The following is a 25,700-nucleotide window of genomic DNA, read 5'->3' as shown; positions in this document are numbered from 1 at the left end:
GTGACAGTGGAGCTATCCAGCAGCTGGTTCTGCTCACTGCCATAGCTGCTGCCCTGCACACAGTAGCAGAGGTTGTACTTTGCAGTACCAACAGGCTAATTCACCTACGAATATCCATCTGCAAAACTAATGTTATTCAAAAACCAGCGAAAACACTTGCAAATCAAACATTGGACCGGACTTCTTCAGACAGTTTTGACCCTCTGTGTTTGCATCACAGTTACAAGCTACTGTATGTACAGTACAATGAAATCTGAGATAAGTACATACCATCCTCAAAACAATAAAATAAAAAAGGATATCAAATATAAATTCCACAGGAATATAATTGTTCTAAATGGAAATTAAGGGTTATAGGTCTCTGACTCATAACCTCACTCCTTTCTGTTTGGCTGTACTATTAAAGCAATTTTCTCATCTTACCTGGGGAGTCCTTCTGAGCTGGTCCATGGTCCCGCAGTCTCCGGTTCTCTAGATACCTTTTTGTACCAGTTTTGACACATGTGCAGGGGGTCTCCTGCGCTGAACCGCATAGGTGTCCGCCTCGGTTACCCCCTACTTCCTGAGATACAAGCCCCAGTATAGGGTGCCGGTATCCCCTGTTCTTTTAAAGCTCCCACCTGACCAGGGGATTTAAATCCTGAAGGGGATACCGGCACCCCATAACGGGGCCTGTATCTCATGAAGTAGGGGGTCCCCGAGGCTGAAACCAATGTGGAGACCCCCTGCACATGTACACTAGTATCAAAACACACCTCAAAATAAAAAATAATTAATTACCGTAGCGGTTATCCTCTATGGTAATGAAGCTGCATTAATGTCATTTTTATTAATAGTGTGCGGGAGCAGGGGATCTCCTGAGCTAAACCGCATTGATTACAGCCTTGGGGACCCACTGCTTCCTGCGTTACAGGCCCAGATCGGGAGACTGACAGTGCTCAGCACAAACAGGGGATTTGCCTCTTGTAATATGCGCCATCTCCCCATCTCCCAGTTACCTGATGATCCCCATCTGTTTATCATGGCAGAACCATTCGGTTACAACCAAGGCCTTCAGGAATTCTGGAGTCACCAGTATGTTCGTGGATAAAGCCTTCGCTCAGCGAGTCACTATCCCTCTCCAGAAAAAGACATGCCCATTGGTATCTCCTTTATTAATTATAGACCATTGGGGTCTAGGGTAATTTCTCAAGAGACGCTCAGCTCAATGTCACGATCGGAGGTTTGCACCATAAGGTTCTTCAGCTGGATGTTATCCATTACCCAACAATCAGTTATTCTGGGGCTTCCTTGACTACACATTCATAACCCCCGGATTGACTGGGCCTCGGGACAGATACTAACTTGGGGGTCAGCCTGCGATGAGAAATGCCTTAAACCTTGTTAACCTGCAGGGATCTCCAATTGCCCAAGATCCAAGAAGGTGAAGGCTGATGCCCTCTCCTTCTAGTTGTTCATGGACGACACAGACGCTATGGATAAGGGTCCCATCTTTCGTCTAGCTAAGATCGTGTCTGCCATTACCATGCTCCAACGTGTTCAGAAAGCCCAGGCCAAGTTATCCAACTCTCCCACCTCCCTCTCCTCCTCTCTGACCTCCCCCAGCCACAGCCCCACCAGTCCCAAACAGTACAGTAATGGGCAAAATTACTATTATCCAGATATGAATAAAGCAGGGGTTGCTGGGACTTGTTGTCACTTTGGCCTTCCCTTCTGATTTCCTTTGGATACTTGACATCCGGCCCCAGAACTAATAACTCCCAGCAGGCAGTTAATAAACTACAATGACATCACTTCCGGTAATGCATAGGCGCAGTTCCTCTTTCCGTTACAATTTTCGTTTCCATGTAGACTTTTTTCTCTATGAGATTTTTCTAGGTGCCTGTGCCAGCTAAGATGTTTCACTTCAAAACTATATGTTAAAAAAATAGCTAATAGGCGAGACCAGTGATTAAAATATTGGGGTCTTGGAAAAGCTGGAATTTAAGGGCAACATTTCTGAGACTTCTCAGGCAAAATGAAATACGTGTTGGAGAACGGCAGGTAGCAATGGAATACAAGTGGCTTCCTTTGTCCTCATCAATATTGTGCTTTGATGAGGAAACAAGTCAAGTTACAGGAATTTTAAGATCCCACGGAGTCAACAGTTTTATGTAAAATGTCCCTAAAGATCAACAATACACTGAATCAATGTTTAAAAACAAAATCTAAATAGCATGAAAAAAGCATGAATGCTAAAAACAGAATTATGTACTGTGTCCTTGTTAATTTATATTAACAGGGTTTCTAGAGACCTATTAACATAAATAATATAAAATCATCTACATTGTCCCCATAAACAGTATACTGAATGCTAGTAAGAGAGAACAGTGAGAGGTTGGGGGGGGGGGGGGGAACTTTACTTTTCAAGATTCACAATGCAAGTAGGACACAGGACATTGATTTTAACATGCTACTAAAAGAGCCATTTTCAACAACATGAAGCAAAGGAAATTGAAATAAGCTCTTTTCACAGTATTTGAAAAACTTTCCATTAGAAAAACATAAAATGCAACAGCAAACATGCAAATCAACCTCAACTGCAAAAATGGAGCATCGTTTAAATTTTAATCTTCTCATTGTGGAAGGGAAGCTGCTACTACCCTCATAATTAGAACAAAAGATGCTAAACTAATGACACTGCAGTAAAGCTCGAGCTCCAGAGGAGAGCATTTTGATACACATCTTAGTTTTGTTTTGCTGTGTTTGTATGTGAATGAAATGTAATAAACTTGTCTAATACTGGGCACTGGCCTGTTTGCCAGATAGGGCAATGCCATCTTACAACTAGCATGTTTTTAGAAGACAGAAGAGGCACATAAGTACTTGCGGAACTCCCTTTACTAACGCCTTTTTTGATCATCAGTATAACCACTGCAAGTCTAACACTGATGCAATTGGGACAAAATAGTCGTTAGTACATAAGAAGATGCAGTAATAGTGTTTAAAATACAGGGCCTCATGCAGAGAGCATAGAATTTTAAAAATGGCGAATTTCATAAAAAGTAGCTTTTTTGGAGAGTTTTATTCTCCATATGCAGAAAAGTGCGAATTCTGCTATGTTTAACATGGATGCGTGTGGCGAGTTTAAATTGGCGAGATGCGCGCTTCAGAAACGTGTAAAAACAAATTCGCGCCTTTTTTTTCCCCTTTACTATAGGCGGCGAGCGCCATCTTGCCATATTTTCGTGGCACGGCAAAAATGCGAGAATCGCGCCTTTTTTTGGCGCGAACAGCCGCTACTTGCCGTTCGCACCTCTCTGCATTCGGAGAGTTTTAAAAAATGGCGCGATGGAGGTTCTCGCCAGCCGCGAGGCGAGTTTTAAACATAGAAATAAAAAAATGGCGCGTTTTTCGCAACTCGCCATTTTATGCCGTTTTCTGAGGGAAATTGAACAAAAAATGGCGAGTTTTGAAATAACGATGCTCTCTGCATGAGGCCCACAGTGTTGCTATTTACTTATGTTTCTTCCATGCGGTTGCGGGGGGAAGGGGCTGTTAGTGGCATATAAATGACATCTAAAAGGCTTGATAAGGGGTGTGTAATAGAACCACCATTCTTGTTAGTCACTTCATATGTGTAAATACATCAGACACTTGTAATGCTGAAGGCTGAAGCAGCGTTGAGCGTTTTATTACACAGCCAAGTTGCTGCTGACATCACTTATGTTAAAATGTTACATAAATGGCATCTACATGCATACACCTTCTGCACCTCTTTAACGGTACTATAAAATAGTAGTTTAAAAATATATATATTTATAATATAATGTGAGCTTCAGGAAAATGTTTTTTTTTATTCGTGTGTATGTTTAAAGTACAGCTATTTGTGTGTGTGGAAATGTGTGTACTGTATGTGTATGTTTTACAATTAAACTCTGAATGTGTGCAACAATGGTTGTAAAACTTGGAACTAGGAAATGTGCACCGCAACCGTAAGTAGCAGAAAGCGCTACTCATTTACTAAGTGCTTCATAAATTATGCGCATGCGCTACCTGTCTTTAATATTTATGAAGCACTTACTGCCATTAATGCGCTACTTAACTCTAAAGAAATGTTCATAAATAGCCCCCATTTACACCTACTATATGTTGCTCACAAATGATCACATAATCTTGGCTCTGCATGATTCGGATTAAGTAGAGTCGTTTTTCTTTAGATGATCATAGTAGGCAAGTGTGATCCAAAAGACTGGCCGAGATGATCTGGAAATCTTTCAGAAAAATATACTTAATTCCTTCTGCTGTTCAGAAAAGAACTTGAAGTATTGCCACATTTTAAATAACAGCAGGGTCAGCATTCACAAGGGTTTATTGTTTTCATAACTGAAATAACACCAATATAATTATAACAAGAAGATGATGGCTAAAATGCCAAATTGATATTTTTAAGTAAATGAAGAAGTGGCATAAATAGCGATTTGTGATTATTTTTTGGAAGTTGGTAATTTTTGCCAGTTATCTATTAAAAATGTTTCAAACACTTACAGTAGGTGCGAGGTTAAGGTTTTAGTTATATATATATATATATATATATATATATATATATATCTATATATATATAGATATATATATATATATATATATATATATATAAAGATAACACAATAGTGCGCAAACTTTGAATGTCCAGTAATAAAGGGGGGACTGGAAACCTAAAATGAAGAAAGAAGAGCCAATATGGTGAAGTGCGTATAATTAAGGTTACCACAATGCAAGCACTGATCCTACTTACAAAGTGGTAGATAAAACAAGCATGTCGGTATAAATCTTTCTCAGCAGCACAGGCAGTAGAGCACCCAGGGAAGCATATGACGCCGTCCGCTATTATCCTTCAGTTACAAAGCGACTGCAGTCTGGCTCCTTCTCCTCTCGGTCAGCTGTTCTCGCGATGTTTGCTCTGTTGTAGTCTGTTATACAAATGGTACTGGCGATCTTGTATTTCAAGAAATCTCTTGATAAAGTCTTCCCAGACGAAACGCGTAGAGCAGTGTGCTTTTAGAGTTCCTATATTCAAACGGACTCGCTTAATAATATGCCTTTTTAAAGGCATGTTTGGACTTTCATACGAAGTTTTATTGTTCCTCGTTTATTGAGGAGTGTCGGTGAAATACAAGATCGCCAGTTGCATTTGTATAACAGACTACAACAGAGCAAACATCGCGAGAACAGCTGACCGAGAGCAGAAGGAGCCAGACTGCAGTCGCTTTGTTACATCAGAAGGCTGATAGCAGTCAGCATCCTATGCTTCCCTGAGTGTTCTACTGCCTGTGCTGCTGTGAAATATTTATACCGACATGCTTGTTTTATCTACCACTTTGTAAGTAGGATCAGTGCTTGCATTGTGGTAACCTTAATTATACATACTTCACCATATTGGCTCTTCTTTCTTCATTTTAGGTTTCCAGTCCCCCCTTTATTACTGGAAATTCAAAGTTTGTATCCACATGTGTGTTTATTATTTGTAAACACTGTATATAGGTTGCGTCCTCTGTTCCTCTTTTTTATATATATACTTGCTGATATACCCGTCGTTACCCGGGATTGCAGGGGCGGGGGGGTGAAAGGCGGGGGCGAAAGGCAGGGGCGGGTGTGAAAGGCAAGGATGGGGGGGGGTGAAAGGCAAAGACAGGGGGGGTGAAAGGCAAGGACGGGGGGGTGAAAGGCAAGGACGGGGGGGTGAAAGGCAAGGATGGGGGGGTGAAAAACAAGGACGGGGGGGGTGAAAGGCAAGGACGGGGTGAAAGGCAAGGATGGGGGGGTGAAAGACAAGGACGGGGGGGGTGAAAGGCAAGGACGGGGGGGTGAAAGGCAAGGACGGGGGGGTGAAAGGCAAGGATGGGGGGGGTGAAAGGCAAGGATGGGGGGGGTGAAAGGCAAGGACGGGGGGTGAAAGGCAAGGATGGGGGGGTGAAAGGCAAGGACGGGGGGGTGAAAGGCAAGGACGGGGGGGTGAAAGGCAAGGACGATTGGGTGAAAGGCAAGGAAAGGGGGGGTGAAAGGCGAAGACGGGGGGTGAAAGGCAAGGATGGGGGGGTGAAAGGCAAGGATGAGGAGGGTGAAAGGCAAGGACGGGGGGGGTGAAAGGCAAGGACGGGGGGAGTGAAAGGCAAGGACGGGAGGGTTGAAAGGCAAGGACGGGGGGTGAAAGGTAAGGACAGGGGGGGTGAAAGGCAAGGACAGGGGGGTGAAAGGCAAGGACGGGGGGGTGAAAGGCAAGGACGGGGGGGGGTGAAAGGCAAGGTTGGGAGGGGGTGAAAGGCAAGGACGGGGGGTGAAAGACAAGGATAGGGGGGTGAAAGGCAAGGACGGGGGGGGGTGAAAGGCAAGGACGGGTGGGGGGGTGAAAGGCAGGGCCAGGGGGGGGTGAAAGGCAGGGCCAGGGGGGGTGAAGGGCAAGGCCGGGGGGGGGTGAAGGGCAGGGCCGGGGCAGGGGGTGAAGGGCAGGGCCGAGGGGGGTAAAGGGCCGGGCCGGGGGTGAAGGGCAGGGCTGGGGGGGTGAAAGGCGGGGGGGGTGAAAGGCAGGGGGTTTGAAAGGCAGGGGGTGAAAGGCAGGGGGGGTCAAAGGCAGGGGGGGTGAAAGGTAAGGATCGGGGGGGTGAAAGGCAAGGACGGGTGGGGGTGAAGGGCAAGGATGGGGGGGTGAAAAGCAAGAACGGGGGGGGAGTAAGGCAGGGCCGGGGGGGTGAAGGGCAGGGCCGGGGGGGGAGGGGGTGAAAGGCAGGGCTGGGTGGGGGGTGAAGGGCAGGGCCAGGGGGGAGGGGTGAAGGAGAGAGCCGGGAGTGTGAAGGGCAGGGCCGGGGGGGGTGAAGGGCAGGGTCGGGGCGGGGGGTGAAGGGCAGGGCCAGGGGGGGGTTGAAGGGCAGGGCCAGGGCAGGGGGTGAAGGGCAGGGCCGGGGTGGGGGGTGAAGGTAAGGGCCGGGTGGTGAAGGGCAGGGCTGGGGGGTGAAAGGTGGGGGGGTGAAAGGCAGGGGGGGTGAAAGGCGGGGGGTGAGGTGAAAGGCAGGGCCAGGGGGGCGAGGGGGGTGTTTGCGTGAAAGGCAGGGATCTCTCCCCCTGCGTTTCTTCACCTGGCAACCTGCCGCGCTCCTCTTGGGGCTGCCACTGGGGCTCTCCCCCCTCCTGGGCTCCCGGTGATACAGAGGAGCAAGTGCGCGGCCCCACCTCCCTGCCGCCCTCCTCCTCAGGTACCGGCCGCCCTCCTCCTCCACCTCGGGCTCCTCGGCTGTGTCCGCTCTCGGGGATGGTGAGCCGGGGTAGCGGCATGTGGGGTGTGGGGGGGTGGTGGTTTGTGGGAGAGTGCCGGGGAGCGGTCTCGCGGTGGAGGCACACGCATCTCCCTCCCCTCTGGCTGCAGGGAGAGGTGGAGAGTGCCGGAGGAGCACTCTCGGGGATGGGGAGCGTGCTCTGGGGGGGGATGGGGAGCGTGCTCTGGGGGGGAGGAGTTCCAAGTGGGCAGGTGGAAAGCGGCGGCATGTGGTTTTGGGAGAGCGCCGGGTGTTAGTGTGAGAGCGCTGGGGGTTAATGTGAGAGCGCCGGGGGAGCGCCGGGAAGCGGGCACACACATCTCCCTCCCCTCTGGCTGCAGGGAGAGGTGGAGAGTGCCGGAGGAGCGCTCTCGGGGATGGGGAGCGTGCTCTGGGGGGGGGGATGGGGAGCGTGCTCTGGGGGGGAGGAGTGCCAAGTGGGCAGGCGGAAGGCGGCGGCATGTGGTTTTGGGAGAGCGTCGGGTGTTAGTGTGAGAGCGCCGGGGATAGCGCCGGGGAGCGGGCACACGCATCTCCCTCCCCGGCCACGCATCTCCCTCCCCTCTGGTTGCAGGGAGAGGTGGAGAGAGCCGGAGGAGTGCTCTCGGGGAGAAGAGGGGTGGGAGGGGGTTGGGTGCCTTTAACCATTAACGCCTTTATCCATGTGTTGAAAAGCTGTGCAATGCAGCAAGCATAAACTTATAGGGGTCCATGTCAAAATGGATTTGAAGCAAAAGATGGCACTGTGTGCTCATTTGCATGTCATTTCCCAGAATCCCTTGCTGCAGAGGAAGCACTGTATGCTGGGTGATAATGGTGAAAGGCAGGGTTGAAGACCTGTCTAAGACATGCAAATGAGCACACAGTAATATTTCCATTTGCTATATGCTTTCCTCAGAGGGTTTTCTGCCACCTTTCTTACCTACCATAACTTAAATAATGTGTGTTGTATCTATCTATCTATCTATCTATCTATCTATCTATCTATATATATATATATATATATATATATATATATATATATATATATATATATATATATATATATATATCTATAGTGAAATTACATCAATTATGTTTCTTTCAATAATCTTGGTAAATTGTTTTTGACAAATTTATTTGGCAGGAAATGTCAGAGTTCAGTCAATTCACATTCATTTTTTTACCTTTTAATTTAACATTTTAACTTCTGCTTCATAAAGTTATTTTGGGAATGGCTTTTTATTTATCAGCTTTTGACTAGTTTTAAGCATGACTATCCCCTTTGAAAAATTTATGAGGTGAGTTATGTGGTCTTTATTTCTCAAACGTTCTTGGATTTTCCAAAACCATTTCTATTTGGTTTTACGGCATAAGGTTGGTTTTCAATATTTGGATTTCTAGGAACAATCTTCCCAATTTACTGAATCTCTTGGGGAACATTTGCCCTAGTTATGTTTTCTTGTACAAGAGAATTCTGTACCATTGTTTTTTTAAGACAAAGTACAGTAAGTAGTTATTAGGCCAACAGTGTTGTATAGTGAAGAACTACCAATAAAGAAGGTAGATCTTTTAACCTGAAACACTGCAATTCCCATAAATCCAATTTCTAGCATATTAGCTCTAGGATACCTAAAGCTGTTAAGAGAGAGTGAGTTATACTACTGAAATCAAATGTAATGTGAACATGACTCAGTACGTGGAAATTGGCAAGGTCATTCCCTGATAAATAGTCTAGTTTTTCACTGAGACAAAATATAATGTTTTCAACTACGTACTCTAGGCAATCTTTTCTATGTTTCAGGAAGTCAGTGGGTATTTTTATTTTATGATGGATTATGACATTTCATGTCATTTCCTCTTCCTATTAATAGTGGTGGATACCCTAGGTGTTCATTTTGAGGGAGCCCTTGAGAAATGCTGCTTCTACCAGTGTCTTTATAATTGACAGGAGTTTGGGAATAATATAGTTTTAATTGATGAATTATGGGTCATAAGCTGTCCCTTTAATTAAGATGGGTTAGTACTGTCAGCACCAACAGATTTTAATATGTCAATTATTTTCCCTTTATTGAACTACTCATTTACTTGCTGTTGACTGCTGATATTTCAGAGTTATTCTTTTTTTTACCTGAATAGGATTTTTTTTATTCTAGTCATTTTTTCTGAACTGCTATTAAAATGTAGATTGAAGAACATCTCCCTGTATCACTAAACAGCAATTATATGACTAGTCTTTTTTTTATAGTTGGGTGTATAGTGTAAAAAAAAAACATACGTTTCTGTGGAGATTACCGGAAGAGATCCCCACATAGCCCTTTCATTGATATTATTGGCCATGTTAGCTATTGGCGGAAATTGAGTGCTGTCTGACATGAATTCTTTACACACAAAAAAGAATATAATATATATTTATGCAAGTAAGCGTAACTGTGTATCTCCCAAAATATAAATGCACTTCTGATACAAATGGTTAAATATTAACATGCTGTAATTGTAGGGACATATGTAAAATACCAGTATATGCCAAATGAATGTTAAAGAAATAACAATCACTATATAGGTTCTTCTTCAGGACTTGGGCGGGAATATGCATGGAGATTGAATACAAATGAAACACCTCTTGAGAATTTGTAAGACGTGATATGGATCATATAAGTTTCATTAGAGCAGCTACTTGATGAAAAGGAGGAAATATTAACACTTTTTTTTATAATGATGTCAGACTTTATATTTCTATGGTGGATAACACTATTGTTTTTATTATATGCTTATATCCCAAATGCTATCGAAATATATTAATTCAAACTGCAATTACGATCATTTTAATTCAATTAGACTCATACCTGTACTTTCAAATTCATGATAGAACACACATTGTATGTAGTACCCAGTGTTTTTCTTGATTATTAATGAAACTTGATGGCTGTTGGTATCTTACATTATTTTACTGGCTAATGATGAGAGGATTTAAAGATCCAATGCTCTTAAAATGCAGTTTCCTGTATTTTTCTATCGAGAGACCTTTTACATCTCTGCAGAGAGGACCATTGTAAAATGACAAGAAATATCAGATTAGTAGAATAATACGTAGCAGATGTTCTTAAATAATTTTTACTAATTTGTATGTTCTTTGTTATTTTATATTTCTAAGATAAAGTATTATAGTCTAAGCAACCTTTTCCAATATAAATACACATTCATAGCTCATATACAGTAGAAATGCAAAATGCTTACAAGTGGTCATAAGTGAGTGATAACAGCACTTTAATAAACATACTTCACGGAGTTCGAAACAATTAAGCGAAAAGTGAAACTTTGCCTAACACAGCTTACTGTCTTTGCTTTATAAACAATTTCTTACATTCATGGTGGAAAAGAAAGCAGATGCTGACTAAAGCGCTTGTTAACACCGCCTTTCCCATCCATACCTTCTCCCCCAAAACATAAACATCATTCTTCATCCAGCTAAGGATGAGTGCAGAGATTTTCTTAAATGTCACAATATAGGCTGCTGGTGACCATTTCTGGTCTCTGTACTGATGATTGAGAACCATATATGTGTGTACTGTATGGATAGAGTTTTTAAAGCCACTTAAACAAAAATAAACAGCACTACTTCTAACGTGTTGTGTGTGGAACAAAATCTATTCAATGTAGTCTTATCATATAATGAAATGCTCTGTTCTATGTTTTTGTTTGCTTTTCTCCTGCTCTTCTCATCCTTTTAACTACATTTTTTAATATGGTGCTATATCAACTAAGAACTTGACATTCAACATAAATTTCCCTTGCAAGCTTAATTGCTAAATATCATGATGGCACTGTTAACATATAATTGGGTACACTGCACTGATCAGAATATGTTACTTGTGAGCCAGGGAGTCACAAGCAATTATAAGTACAGTACAATCAGTATAATTAAAAACTACAATGTGTATACTGAAAAGAATCCAAGATTTCTAAAACAGAGGTTATATTAATATTACAAATTAAACTTATGATTGGCCCTTCCAATGTCTAATTTCAACTTCTAGAAAAAAGGTGCATCAAGATAAGGAGACAGTGTCTTCTAATGATGCATATACTGTACAATGTACAGTATTTCATAAATGGCAAGTGCCATCATCAAAGTCATTGATTTACCATGGACAATGTTTGCTGATTTCAATTTGACTTATTGTACGTATTAGTGACTCTCCATACTTATTGTCTTATTTAGAATTCACAATAGTGTAGATACTGTAGGTGTACTTATCTTACCTTGATTAGAAAAAAAACCTATCACATGACTGTTATAATGTTACCATTAGCACAACTCATAATATAGGGGAAACACCACAAAGGAAAATAAATCACTTGTTGTTAATAGAAATTTCTAGACTAGAGAACCAGAAGGTTCAACACAGTATGTAAAGCCCAATAGCGTCATAGTTATCAGCTTTCTTTGGTACCTTGTATTAATTGTGCATTAATTAATGGAGGCTGTTATCCATGGAAAAGTTTTAAGAAAGAGTGAAGTATGGGTCATGGTATGATCCAGACAATTTTCAACCAGTACAAAAGAGTCCTAGAAACGACACATAAAGTTGAGTAATTTGACGGTCTGCAAATTATTTGATTGGGGTTAAACTGTTTAGGTTTAAACTATTTAAAGGGGAAAAATCAATATTGTTGGGAGTAGCTTCAGTGGGAATTTTCGGCCAACAATATCCTGCTGTGTTCGTAAGTCCAAACAATTGGTTCTGGGGCTCAAGAGTACTTAACAGTAAAGAACAAGAAAAATATATATATATATTTATATACATATACATTATATATACATTATACAATATACAATATACAATATATACAGTATATACAATATACATTATATACAGTATATATATAGTCAATTTCTTCTCAAATTTCTTCTTAAATAATCTCAATTAGATATCCCATATAAGGTTTGAATATGCAATATGGGGGTTTAAAAAAAGGCTCTTTCATGAAGATAACACCTATCTGACTCCACTCACTTTGAGGGCTAGCAACCTCCAAGCAAAATCACAGCGTAATGTATACTTCTCAGCCTATAAAATATCTTGCATTCACCCCCTTTAATAACATGGTTCAATGTGGTAAACCGAGGAACTCACTGTTGCTGTATGCTGGTTCCTCTGCTTCAATGGTGTGGATCCTGCTGGGAGTTCTCCGGTGTGCAGACCTGCAAGTGCTTGAATAGAGTGAATAGAATACAATGCACCAGCAATGAGGAAATCGAGAGAGGGAGACTCCAAAAATATACAGTAGTAATTTATTTGATCATAAAAAACAGGAGCAAAACACAAACCAACATATTTCGCGCTAGACGCTTTGTCAGACCTTAACAAAGTGCTTAGTGCGGAACATGTTGGTTCGTGTTTTGCTACAGTTTTTTTTTATCGAATAAATTACTATATTTTTTGTGTCACCCTCTCTCGATTTCCTCATTGGTGTGCATCGCATTCTCTTCACAACATCCTGCTGTGGACTATACAGATACAACAATGGGGAAAGGGGTAGAAACCCTCGCATCAGCCTCTAATGAAGTAAAATCGACAACGGTGCAATAAGGGGAGAACAGAATTGTAACTAAAACAAAAGACACCCTGTGGGCAGCACTCGTATGCAAAGATGAAATGGTGATAAACTTAAAATTAAAATACTTTAATTATATTTTTTAAAATAAGTGTCAAAATCGTTGAAATAAATGGTCAACTGACAGTGGTAACACAACACAAAAAACAGACAAAAATATACAATACTACAACTGAGATCCAGGGGGGGAGGTGGAATTCCCACCTAACTGCTAATTAGCAGAGATGAACAGTCAAAGACAAAATAGTCAACCCCCTAGTTCAGCAATGACAAGGTTAAAAAGCCTGTAAAATAGATACAGGTGACGGTGGACTAACCATGCAAAAGTATACAGTATGGCAATATGCAATACAAAATGGGTAACAATAAAGTGAAAACTCACTAATAGTAGTTGGATAGCCTACAGTGTTGAGAAGACTCTGATTGTGGGGCATGTCTGTAGTGCGTATGGTCAGGTAGCCGGGTCAGGATTGGAGAGAGTGGAATGGTAAGGTACTTGCCGAGATCTGAGGTAGGAGCCTGTAGAATGGTCAGTGTCCATTTAGCCGTGGTCATGGGTTGTAGCCAGTAGGAGCGTAGAGGTCCATAAGCCGTTAACGGGATTGGAGAGATGCGTAAAGTCAGAGGTAAGCCAGGTCGGTAAGCCAGAAGTGCGGAGTCCAAGGTAATAGCTGGGTCGGTACACAGGAGGTCAGTCTGAGAGCAAGGCAGCAGGGATCAAGAGAAGGCAGGACAAGGAACCAGGAAGTGGGAGAATAACGCTAGCTGGAACTATGCTCAGCCAAAGTGCAAGTGGCACAGCTGAGCATATATGGGAGAGCATGACTAATGAGAGAGAGGGGCGGAGTGGAGGCACGGATATGCGGAGAGACACAGGAGACAGGTGGGCATAATTAGGAGAGTGGACACGCAGCTTGGGAGCGGTGCACACACGTCACGTGTGCACGCCGCGCGACGTTGATGCGCGTCACAAGTGGGGGGCGGAGCCAGACTCCGCGACGTCAGAAAAGCTCCTGAGGGAGCGCGTGTGCGCTGGAAGGACAGTGGGGTTGCAAGAGACATCAGTGAGGGAGTGTGCCGCGCGGGACGTGCTCCCCAATTCCTTACACCCAATGATGGCAGAAACACTGTAATTGTAATAAAATGTATGTGTGGTTCAGAACATCTCCCTCCAGGTATAAGATGGCGACAGTAATATAATTTCAAAGTTAGAAGTGTATAAGGTTGCAGTGTTTTGCCTGTAAAAATGAAAAGGAAAAATGGTTTTAAAGTCTGGCGCTTGGCAGCATTGAAAGCGACTTTTTGCTACCTTTGGCTATGAAGCTCCTATAGCACTGAGATTTGCTGTGAGCGCTGTTCGGGAAAAACCATGAAAAGTCATATACAGCAGCGTAATTTTTATACATTCATATAAAAATTGATGAATAAAAGTGCCCCTATTGTAGTTGTTCCAACATATTAGGCACATACAGTAGGGATTTTCATTTGAAACGCCAGAGACAGGGGAAACACTTAATTCATAATCACTGTCGTTTAGTGTCGCCAGGTAAGGAGGTTGGGTTTGCTAAGCGGCAAAGGTGCGAGGTTCACGCATGACCTTAGCAGAATGAGAAGCCACCTCTGCCAGGCTTGTAAGGTATTGGCAACTCCAGGATAGGAGGGAGAAATGATTCCCACGGAGTGATTGGCTGCACAGGTTATGTATAGGAGTTTTAACCCTATAAGAATTTTAAGTGAAACTTCTTTGTCTTTTGTCACTGTTTTGTCACAGAAATTGTACTTGTGATGGTTATGTTTTTAATTAAAAGTCAAAACACAATTTCAGTGCCAAAACGCAAAGAAATTTGACTTTGAACACGTGTTTTAGCTATTTGCACTTCTATATTTAATGTAACTGTGAATTCCTCATGTGTGTGTGCGTCACTGTGTGTGTGTCACTGTGTGTGCGCGTCTGTGTGTGTGCGCATCAGTCAATGTGTGTGTGTACGTCAGTCAGTGTGTGTGTGCGCACGCGTCAGTCAGTGTGTGTGTGTGTGTGTGCTCACGTCAGTCAGTGTGAGTGTGTGCATGTGCGTCAGTCAGTGTGTGTGTGCACCAGTCAGTGTGTGTGCGTGTGTGCGTGTGTGCGTGTGTGCCTGACAGTCAGTGTGTTTGTGTGCACGCGCCAGTCAGTGTGTGTGTGCATGTCAGTCAGTGTATGTGTGTGTGTGTGTGTGTGCCAGTCAGTGTGTTTGTGTGTGTGCGCATGCGTCAGTCAATGTATGTGTGTGTGCGTGCCAGTCAGTGTGTGTGTGTGTGCGCATCAGTCAGTGTGTGTGTGCGCGCATCAATCAGTGTGTGTGGGCGTGCATCAGTTAGTTTGTAGGTGCGTCAGTCAGTGTGTGTGTGTGCACCAGTCAGTGTGTGCGCTTGCGCGTCAGTCAGTGTCTGTGTGTGCGTCAGTTAGTGTGTGTGTGTGCGTCAGTCAGTGTCTGTGCGTGCGTCAGTCAGTGTGTGTGTGTGCGCGCATCAGTCAGTGTGTGTGTATTACTGTGTGTGTCAGTGTGTGTGTATGTCAGAGTGCCGCTGGGGTGGAGGGTGCGCTCAGCATGTCCTGCAGGCTCTCCAAGCGCTTCCTCCCCCCTCTGAGGCCACCACACTCAGCGCTCTCCCCCCCCCCCCAAGCTATGGGGACACGGAGCGCTCAGTCCTCTCCCCCTCCCTCAGAGCTATGGGGACACGGAGCGCTCTGCACTCTCCCTCCGATCTACAGGGACACGGGACACGACGCAATCAGCGCTCTCCCCCCTCCCTCCATCCGAGCTATGGTGCACACAGCACTCTTCACCCCCCTCCCTCTGGCGGTGCTACGGGGGATGCGGTGCTGCAGGGGACACGGCGCTGCTGGGGATGCGACACGCTCAACCCCCCCTCTCTCTTCACCTTGTTACCGAACCGGAGAAGCCCCCTTCCCTCTCTCCTCCCCCCGGCAGAGCTGCAGGGAAAGTGTGTGTGTGTGTGTGTGTGTGTCACTGACTTCACTGATGGCCTCTTCTGCCAGCAGTGACATCACTTCCTGCACTGTACTTCTGTCAACATCAAGGCAATTTACTGCCAGGGAAATTTCCATGTGGTAGGTGCCGCTAAGGAAGTTCCACTTCAAAAGATAGATGTTGCCTGGTCTAATCTAATTTAGGATTTGAAGGTGCCATGTTTTAATTTTTTTTAAGCTTTGATAAAAAGACGGGCCAAGAAATGTTAAACAAGTGGGATTCAAAAATGTCAGATATATTACACGTAATAGGCATGTGTTTGGCATTTTAAAGACAGCAGGAGTTCTTCTCCCACCACTCAAAAACTCTCTCTTGAGCCTGCCAAAGATAAGTAATAAAAAAACCCACATATTGCCTTTTTTTTATTATTTTTTCCTGATAGATGAGGGATAAGATATGTGTGCCAATTATATTCTTTAGCTAGAAACTAATTTACAAAGGACATAACATAATAGAAGATCTAAAAGAAAATGATCTCATTAGCAACTGCTGGCACACATTAGTCACTAATACAAATTTGTCTCAAATACAATGAAAAGAAGCCTCATCTCTTTCTCCTGTTTTATTTATTTTAAATCTGATGAAGTATCACTTGGCAGGGAAATTATTTTTCCTTATGAGTTTGTTAACATTGAATTAAAATTGAAATTAGATGAACTTGTGATATCAGAGCGTGTACTTGCTTCTGACCTGTACTGCATATTTTATGAATGTTCACAACTGATTTTTGCCTTGCGATGAGCAGCCTTCAAAGAGTTTATGTTTTTTCCCATTTGCCATTGCAGTGTGGTCACTTTCTATTTCATATATTTTTGTTGAAACAGTGAAGACATTGTGAATGCAACAATCCCCCCGCCCCACCCTCCCCCACCCCATCCCCCCCCCCCCCCAAACCCCAATAGGCAGTTTTATAATGAGTCCAAACTGTGATGCTTTCAACTCCACAGACTTCTGGTTCCAGATCGGGGCAGGGAGGGACTCCTTTTCCTAATGTTACTTTTATGTTGATGTGCTTATTCCTATTATGTCACATGTATTACTGCTGTAAAGCGCTGTGTACATGGATGGCATTATGTAGATAAAGATATTCATACAAACATTAGTATTTTTTTTTACCTATATTAGAAAAAACATTGGGAACAGGGCTTCCCAAAGACGTTGCCACTTTGTAGGGAACCTAGTTTTAGATTCTGTTAAATGAAACAAGCAACGTGTACTGCTGCTTTGTACAGCAATCTCTTCTGTGCTAGTTCAGAAAATATTTCTGCTGTTCATTTCAACATGCTAGGGAACAAGATGGCCGCCAGCAGCGACACTGACATTGCCAGGAGCAAGGGTTTCATCTTAGACGAATGGCGCGAATACCTCTTGGACATAGAAAGACACGGTGGTAAGACAATGGAGGTCCACTCATAGTATCCTATCGATATACAATTTGGCGTTGGCAGGCCTATTTTTATAGGAATTAAGGGCAGTTCCCCCTTTGACAAATGTCTACTACAGCCAACGTCTTTGCACCTGTTATCACCTAAAAACACGTTTCCAAGGGTGCGAGTTTTAAAACAATAGAGCAGCGAGTTGCAATGTATCAGTAACAAAATGTATTTGATGCAGCACGGATGTTTTATTAAATAGGCTAACAGAATGTAATATTTTCACAGTATGGCTATTAGAAATAATATTGTACCAGCAATTTATATTTACTACTTCTGGTTATAAATAAAGAATACACATATTACTTAACACAACCAATGTTCCAGCACTCTCAAAAATATGAAAAACGTAAACCAAGGTAAATGCCAAATTAGAATAATTTAATGCGAGTACCTGACAATAATAAGCTTGGAGATATGTCACATAAGCGGAAAAGAAATGACAGTGGACCCTGAAAAAAGTAGGGAGAACAGGGACAGGGAGTGCATAAAATGAAAACAAGGGGGTGGTGGAAAAAACACAATGGGAAAAGGAAGTAGAGAAGGGTAGTAAGGGGGCAACGTTTCGGGGAGAAATCACCTTCCTCAGATCCAAAGGGACCATGAGATACTTCCCTGCACCCTGTATCCACAACCAACAGAGCAACCCTGGTAAAAGTGTAGAAAGCAATTGTCCAGACACTAGAGAATATGCTCAGTATTCAAAGTTCAAAGGTCAGCAAGAGAGTATAAGAGAGTATAGGCTCAAATAGGCACAAAGAGTAAAGATCAAACCATCTCTCTTTCTTTTTTCTCCTCCTCCTGCTGAGTGGGGCTGCACATATTCCTGTTTTCGTCTAAATTGTATAAGTCGGGTATTCAGCTTGAGGGATGTGTCAAAAATATGTTTCGTATATATGAAGTCACATAATGACCTCCAACATTGGATGCACATTTTTTTTAAAGTTTGTACTTTTTAGCATTTTATTTTTGACGCAACACAAATTTGAATAAACATGTTTGTACATAGGCCATCTGATTTTGCCTGTTACGTTGAATTCCACCATCTAAATAAGGTGCAATGAACGGAAAGAACTCAGGCATGGGGTGTTGCAAATACTTTGCTGTTGTGTTTAGCCTTTTTTTTACACATCAAATTGTAATCTTATTAGCGTTTTACGATAATACACTTTTAGGTTCACAGTCTGCAGCCACCATAAAAAAGCTATCAGTTCTAGTCATACAAAAGTAATTACCATTGCCAGATATAGGTAATGAATACAGCTGATGTGCTATTGTAAAAGTAATTTAGAGAAACTGAAAAACTTATTAACAAAAGTTGTAAACATCTCCCAGAGCCTGACGTGTAAAAAAAAAAAAAAAACTTGAATCATTCTCTCTTTTTTTCTCTTCATGTTTGAAAGTCCATTAATATCACCTTAATATATCTCTGTTGCTCTGTAAGCACAATGAACGGTGGCTAGCAGTGTGGAAAGCTGATGCTCACTAATGAGAGTAAATTATTGACTTTAACCTTCTTTCGACCCCCATGTTTCTATGTTTCAAAATGAAATGAAATGCAGGGAATGGGTGCAAGTGAATAATTATTGGGACCTGACTTACATTAAAATTCATTTTCCCCATTAGCTTTGCTGTTTTGAGATTACTAACTATGGCCTTGTTAGATAGAGTACTAGATAAATTATAATGAAAAGCACCTTACTAAATAGCAATTGTTAATGGGGTCATTTTTACACTTTCTAAAATAATGTTATTTGCAGAGCAATGCTTACAGCAGTAATCCTCCCAGAAATGTATGCGTTTAAACCAGCAATCCAGGTTTCATATTTTTTGATTACATGATTAAAACAGGGGGTCTCGCAACTGAACTGTGTTAATTTTTAGCTCCGGGGACCTTCTGCTTCCAGAGTTACCTCATAGCGGTGCTGGTGTCTCTGAAGGCAGAGAACTTGTGTGCCTACAATAATGGCAGCGTTTAAATATCTCACGTCACGTGAGCCAATAGGAAGCTGTGACGTAATCCGTTGCCACTTCCTATTGACCTCCGTGACCAGGACCTTTAAACTTGCCAGAGAAACCAACACCCCATACAGAGGTAAGTATCTCAGGAAGCAAGGGGTCTCTGGAGCCAAAATCAAAGCGGTTGAGCTCCAGAGACCCTCTGCTTCTAACCTGTAATTTAAAAAAATGAAACCTGGATTGCTGCTTCAACTTTTATAGTTACTATCTTGCCCTCTGCGCATGTTCTTCTCTTAAAAAAAAAAAAAATTTATTTTTAGTGTTACTAATAATTATTTTCTTAATATATAGCACCTGAGGTTACCATAGTAACGTTTAGACTGCACTGTTTTCTGGGGAGAGCTTCATTTTAACCTCCCAGACAGTTAATATGGAGCATCAGATTATAAAAATGAAAACAGCAAGTAAGTAAGCAAAATAACACGGACTGTTGCTTTAATAATACAATCAATACAAGTACCAATGAGGCCTTTTGGGGACTCCACATTGTTTACACAAATTACAAGCACAGTCCTTCTTCCTCATTCCACTGTTTTACACATTTGTTGTCGTAAAAAATACCTTTGCCATTTTTATTCCAGTTACATATTACATTGTATTTATGTAGCTCTTTGTAGTGGAGATATATTGATTCAATATAATATTTTTAGTGATTCTTCAAAATGGTAGTCATGAATTTTCTTCTAAGACCTGAAATTATTACTAAGTAAAGCAGTATGTATTCATGTATTATCTGTGTGTATACAGTATTTATACACACATATATAGAGCTACTTTATAGGCTTCTCTGTTGCATACTGTTAACACGTGTGTGTGTGTGTGTGTGTGTGTGTGTGTGTGTGTGTGTGTGTGTGTGTGTGTGTGTGTGTGTGTGTGTGTGTGTGTGTGTGTGTGTGTGTGTGTGTGTGTAGCAAAATATATAAAGCAGCTGTCCCCCCATAGTAATAATATTTTTTCTCTTTAAATCTTATTTTAAATCAACATCTAAGCCCCTAAATTATACAACCCTTCTTCTATCCTATTTCCTCTACAAAGGGAATCGGCATCCATTTCAAAAGTGATCAAAAGCTTATGAATGTCCTAGGGTATGTCTCAAGCATGCAAATTAATAATAATAGACATTGCATTGGAATCCATGACAAGGTTGCTAAAGATGCAGAAATGCTTATACGGTACAAAGTGAAGTCTTTTGTTACAAATTACCATTATCTGCCCTTTGTCAGCCTAATCACACCCTTGAATGTGAAATCCTTGAGGAAGATTTCTATCTTGGGGAAGTGTTGATGTTATATCATTCTCAGGACAAGCCATTAAAAAATACTGCCCATCGTTGTCATTGGGATGTTTCTAAATCTTTATCATGTTGTAGCCAAGATCACTGCAACATTGGAGTCGCCACCTTATTTTTTCCTCAGGTTGGTCTGAAACTAAACAAAGCAAAAGTATCATACATTTGGGGATATTTGATCATATTTATGAAGGCTAGTTTTAAATTGTGTCTATTCATTTAGTAAACAGATTTAGAAAGTGGTGAAAATGGTGGTACATGGATTGATGCTTTCACTTAATAACTATTTTATGTTGCTAATTGGGACTTCACCGGTAAAAAACAGCTTTGTCTCAACAAGTTCACAGGCCATATTTAACAAGCAGGGCTATTCCATAAGACACCATACAGCGACCATAGACACCCTGTAGCCCATTCAGTGAGGAGGGCTTTTGACAGCCCCACTTAGTAAATATGGGCTTATATGTGTTAGCAAACATATAACACAACATTATTTATGTTATAAATTTATATAATGGTTATAATGGTTATATTGTTGACCCTAGAAGAATTTCTTTTTGTTTTTGTTAAAAGCGACAGCTTTGTATTCATTAAGCACATCTGCTATGCTGATTATTGCACACATATCCCATTGTCTTTTGCCGTGGTGTCAAGTCTCAGGCTTTTTGATTCATTACAAAGGATTCTCGTTTTCATTATGGTATGTTCATGAATCATACTATCATACTTTTTCCAAACGAAATTAATATGAAATTAAATTGTGCAGCAGTTCCTCCAAGGCATCAGCAGCATATTCACTTAAATGTCAAATCAGGATATATTGCATAAATTTTGCATCTTTTTGTATAAATTTTCGCTTTAGTTTACTTCTACTAGCTCCCTTGACCTTCAGTAATATTTGGAACAGTAAAGACTGAAATGTAAAGGATGTAGGCAAAATATGTGATGGAGAATTCATCAAAGGTTGCCACACGTACAACTCTTTGTAAAATTAAACAGTATTTACCAGACGGGACAACATCAAAGTCTGACGGCTTTAAAACTGGACTCCGACAACAGCGCTATCTTTTGAACAAATAATAAGAAAAAAAACCAATACATCTTAAGGTGAAGATTAGATTTATAAAAGAAAGAAACCATCTAATTTTGCCACCTGGAGACTCTGCCACCACTGTGCTCCAGAGACATGTTCTCCATGCATGGGAAGAGTTTAGCACGATTCAAATAAATAGAGCTGGGAAAGATGTCTTCACAGCATACTGTATAGTAGAATTGGGGTAAGCATCTGTCAAACACAAAACTTGTACATAAGTCTCAATAAGACTTTATTCCCTTTGGACTGAGATACCAATAGTACAACCATTAGTCCTTTTGGCAATCAAATGGTTAAAGCACTAACAATAAAACTATGTTTGGTTTAATAATACAAATATATTTGGGGGCTATGTATCAATGTAGTATACAGGACTATGCTTGGAGAAAATGGAGAAATGAGTGTACAGCTTGAATGGGCTCTTTAGGGTTTTGGCTAAAGACAAGGGCGAAAAGTGGTGAAAACATAGCACCTTTCAGTGTTCGTAACATCATCAAACCAGTTGAATATTCCTCAGTCTTTTGTGACACAAGCCATATGCTCCATGACTAGCTGCAGAGATTAGGCTTATACTTGATGCCAAGCTATTAAATGTACAGTACTGTATTCTGTTCCTTTACCTTATTTATGTTTTTAGAATAAAATATTTCTGATTTATAAGTTGCTCAAAGAAAAACAGAAGAGAAGGCAAAAAAAAAATACAATACTTGGATGTCAATGCGCTATAACCATATAACTAGTGGGTTATGTGTTTTTCTGTTTATGGAAATAAAAACAACGCACATGTGTATGCATATTCCATATCAGGCAACAGGTGGGTTGACTCAAGCTTGGGGCTAGTCAGAAGAACATATTGTTCTTGAAGACTATTTAGTTTGATTTGCTAGTTACACTGGGGAGCTCTTGTAAATTTGTGAAGTAACTCGGCCACATGTTATTTGGTGTTTATCTGCTTCCATTTCTAAATGTGTCAGAAGTTTGCTGATTACCTTGGAATCATCAATGTTCTTTAGTTAATGTCCTTTTTTGAGAATTGTTTGCCTATATTATGATTGTGCAATTGAGCTTCCCCCTTTGGTAACTATTTTATTAAAACCTTAGAGGTCTATGTGGCAGATTCATCAAGCACTGGTATGGTTTAGGGCATGCAATTTGGAATTAATTCCCACTGACTTAAATGGGCATTAATGCCAGATAAGTGGTACAAACCTGTACCCTGAATCTGCCCCTATGCATTATTGCCTAAATACAGCTCAACCGCCTTATAACACTGTGCTTGGGGTCCAAAGAATCACATCGCTTTATAAGTGGATCACGTTAGAAATAATGTACAATTGTATGCATTGTAAAATAAAGTATTTACGATATCAATAATCGTGTTGTAAAGTATTCATAAATACGAAAATTGGGAGCCACGCTTGAATCGCGTTATAAGCGGATTCGCGTTGTAACGGATCGCTTAATAATGGGGTTGAGCTGTATTAGCACGACATGCTTTTTTTTGTCGCAACTCAAGCTGGAATATAATTGTGACCGACAGCTTCTATGTATTAATCTTGTTTCCAGCATTTTTTTTGTATGTCAGCTGTGGTTCGCTACGATAATAGGGATTTATGAAACAAGTGGGAGGCGTTTAGGCTAGTTGGCGCAGGTATGTGTATTAAGAAATGTGTGACTTGTGTTACTTTTGTTTACATTTTTGCATTGGTTTCCTCTATCATCTTAGATATGGCACAAAGAATGTTTTCTTGCACACAATTGTAGCTCAAAAATGCACTTACACACAAACAAAATGCAAATTTTTAAGACACAAATGTTTAGCGCAGAGCAACTTTTTGATACATCGACCCCATATTTCTGCTTCATTAAAAGGGCAGCACCCTAAGATGGACAATATATTATAAGTGTGTACAGTACTTTACATTCTGCATTGCCCGATTGTGAAATTCACTAGTTTAACTCTAGAAAAAATTATGTCAAATATTTTCTCCTGAGCATTTTAATATGTTTTTCATTGTTATTTTTTTATTTTTTAAACTGCGTAATATATACCAACAATCACTTTGTGTCCTGTTTCTAATGTGCCTCCGAATTGGCTTCTGAATCCATAAAACCCATGACTAAACAAGCTGTTTAAGACAAGATCATTTTTGTATAGTTGTTACCGATGAAGCACAAAATCAGCAAGCAAATATGGCAAGGTTTTTTAAAGTGGCAATCGACTCCGGCGATTTATTTTGCAAATTGTTTTTACTTTTAATATTGAAGCAGGGGATCTCGGGAGCTGAAATCCATTCATTTAAGCTCCAGGGACCACATGCTTCAAGAGATACATACCTCTGTAAGGGGTGCTGGTAGCCACTCCCCCCAACAAGCAGAGATCACGTAATGGTGGTGATTCAAAGCTCCCACGCCGTGCGGGCCAATAGAAAGCCGTGACATCATCAGGTTCGGCTTTCTGTGACGTGGGAACTTTAAACTTTGCTGAGATTCTTACATCCCCTTTGGAGGTCTGTATCTCTTGAAGCAGGGTTCTCGGGAGATAAAATGAATGGGGTTCATCTGTGGAGACCCCCTGCTTCCAATTTATGTTAAAAAATCAGTAATCATTTTTTAAAAGCACAAATTGCTCCTTTAACTAGTTCTCCAAAGAGGTCAGATCAGAAAACATTTAGATGTAGAAGGGCCACCAGCTTATTGTATTGTAATTGTATATGCATAAAACAACTTGAAAATGATTATATTTCAATATTTTACAAGCTTTTATAACATCTGTTTCATATATACTGTATATAAATATATTTATTTTTATTATTATTTCCATTACCTTGACTTACAAGGATTTTTCAGTATGAAAAATTGCACTTAGCTGCCTAAACAAATTGAAATTAGCAGGAGCAGAGAGTCTAAGGGCCATCCATGTCAAGGCCACTATGGCCACCAGTTGAAGAGCCCTGATATATGGGGATGCACAGCAAATTGCTGCTGCTTTCAGTTTTGTATTGCCTATGATAATACGCGCAAGACTAGAAATATATAGATATGCTCATGATCGATATGCAGTGTTGGATTTTCTCTTTTGAGGAAGATCAACAAGTTGCTGCTTTAAAATCACAAAATAATTGCTACTGTAGTTACTGCTGTGTATTTCAACACTGTGAAAACATGAACTGCATTCTAATAATGTCAGGGTGAATCTATCTTTGGTTTTTCTTTTCTGTTTCTCCATCTGAAAAGAACATGTTCCCAATAACATAACACAACAGTTTTTGGGGTGCTGAACAGTCCCAAAAACATATGTTCAACTACCAGGACAGACTTTAGATGTCATCCTTCTAATCTGGGAAGGTACAGGATGTTTCATGGGAGTATTTTCTTTTCTTTTTTCTTAATGACTTTTCATCTGAAAGAGTATCCGTGGGGTAACTTAACTGCACTTGAAGTGGGTGAGATTCCAGTGTCAGCTCTTCTTATGACCTTAGGCAAATCACTTCATCTCCCTGTGCCTCAGGATCCAAAATAAGATTACAAAATGTATGGGGCATGGATTATTGTGGTTTCAAATTCTTATGAACAGCTCTCTGTACACAGTCAGTGCTACCCTACATGTAAATATATACGTATATATCAATATATATATTATCTAGTCTTGTTACTTTGTTCTTGAGGGAAATACACAGATTGCATATTTTTCATTTATATTAATTTGGGGTGGGGGTTCTCCCTTTTTTCACCCTATACACTATGAAGCATTTTGATTATTATGATTTTGATTAAGCTGTTCCGGCCTGGCCCTCTGCCATTTAGGCACAATTTGACATTCCTTGGGTATCTATGGATGTTCTCATACCTGTCTCTGTATCTTAAGAAAGACTGAAAGTTGAATATTTAAAAACAAAACAAACAAAACAATTTTCATTGTTTTCCTATAAATTGCCTTGAGTGCTTGTC

General features: G+C 41.2%; 1 protein-coding gene across 8 annotated transcripts in view; it reads left to right on the top strand.

Moving 5' to 3' along the window:
* The window catches only part of TENM2 (teneurin transmembrane protein 2), a 2,373,952-nt gene that overhangs the window by 1,517,542 nt on the left and 830,710 nt on the right, over positions 1-25,700 (top strand). The window lies entirely within an intron of this gene.

The sequence above is a fragment of the Ascaphus truei genome, chromosome 5, assembly GCF_040206685.1.
Source record: "Ascaphus truei isolate aAscTru1 chromosome 5, aAscTru1.hap1, whole genome shotgun sequence".
NCBI classification, from domain to species: domain Eukaryota; kingdom Metazoa; phylum Chordata; class Amphibia; order Anura; family Ascaphidae; genus Ascaphus; species Ascaphus truei.
Note: the sequence above shows the minus strand (reverse complement) of the source record. Positions and strands in the feature narration are given on the sequence as shown.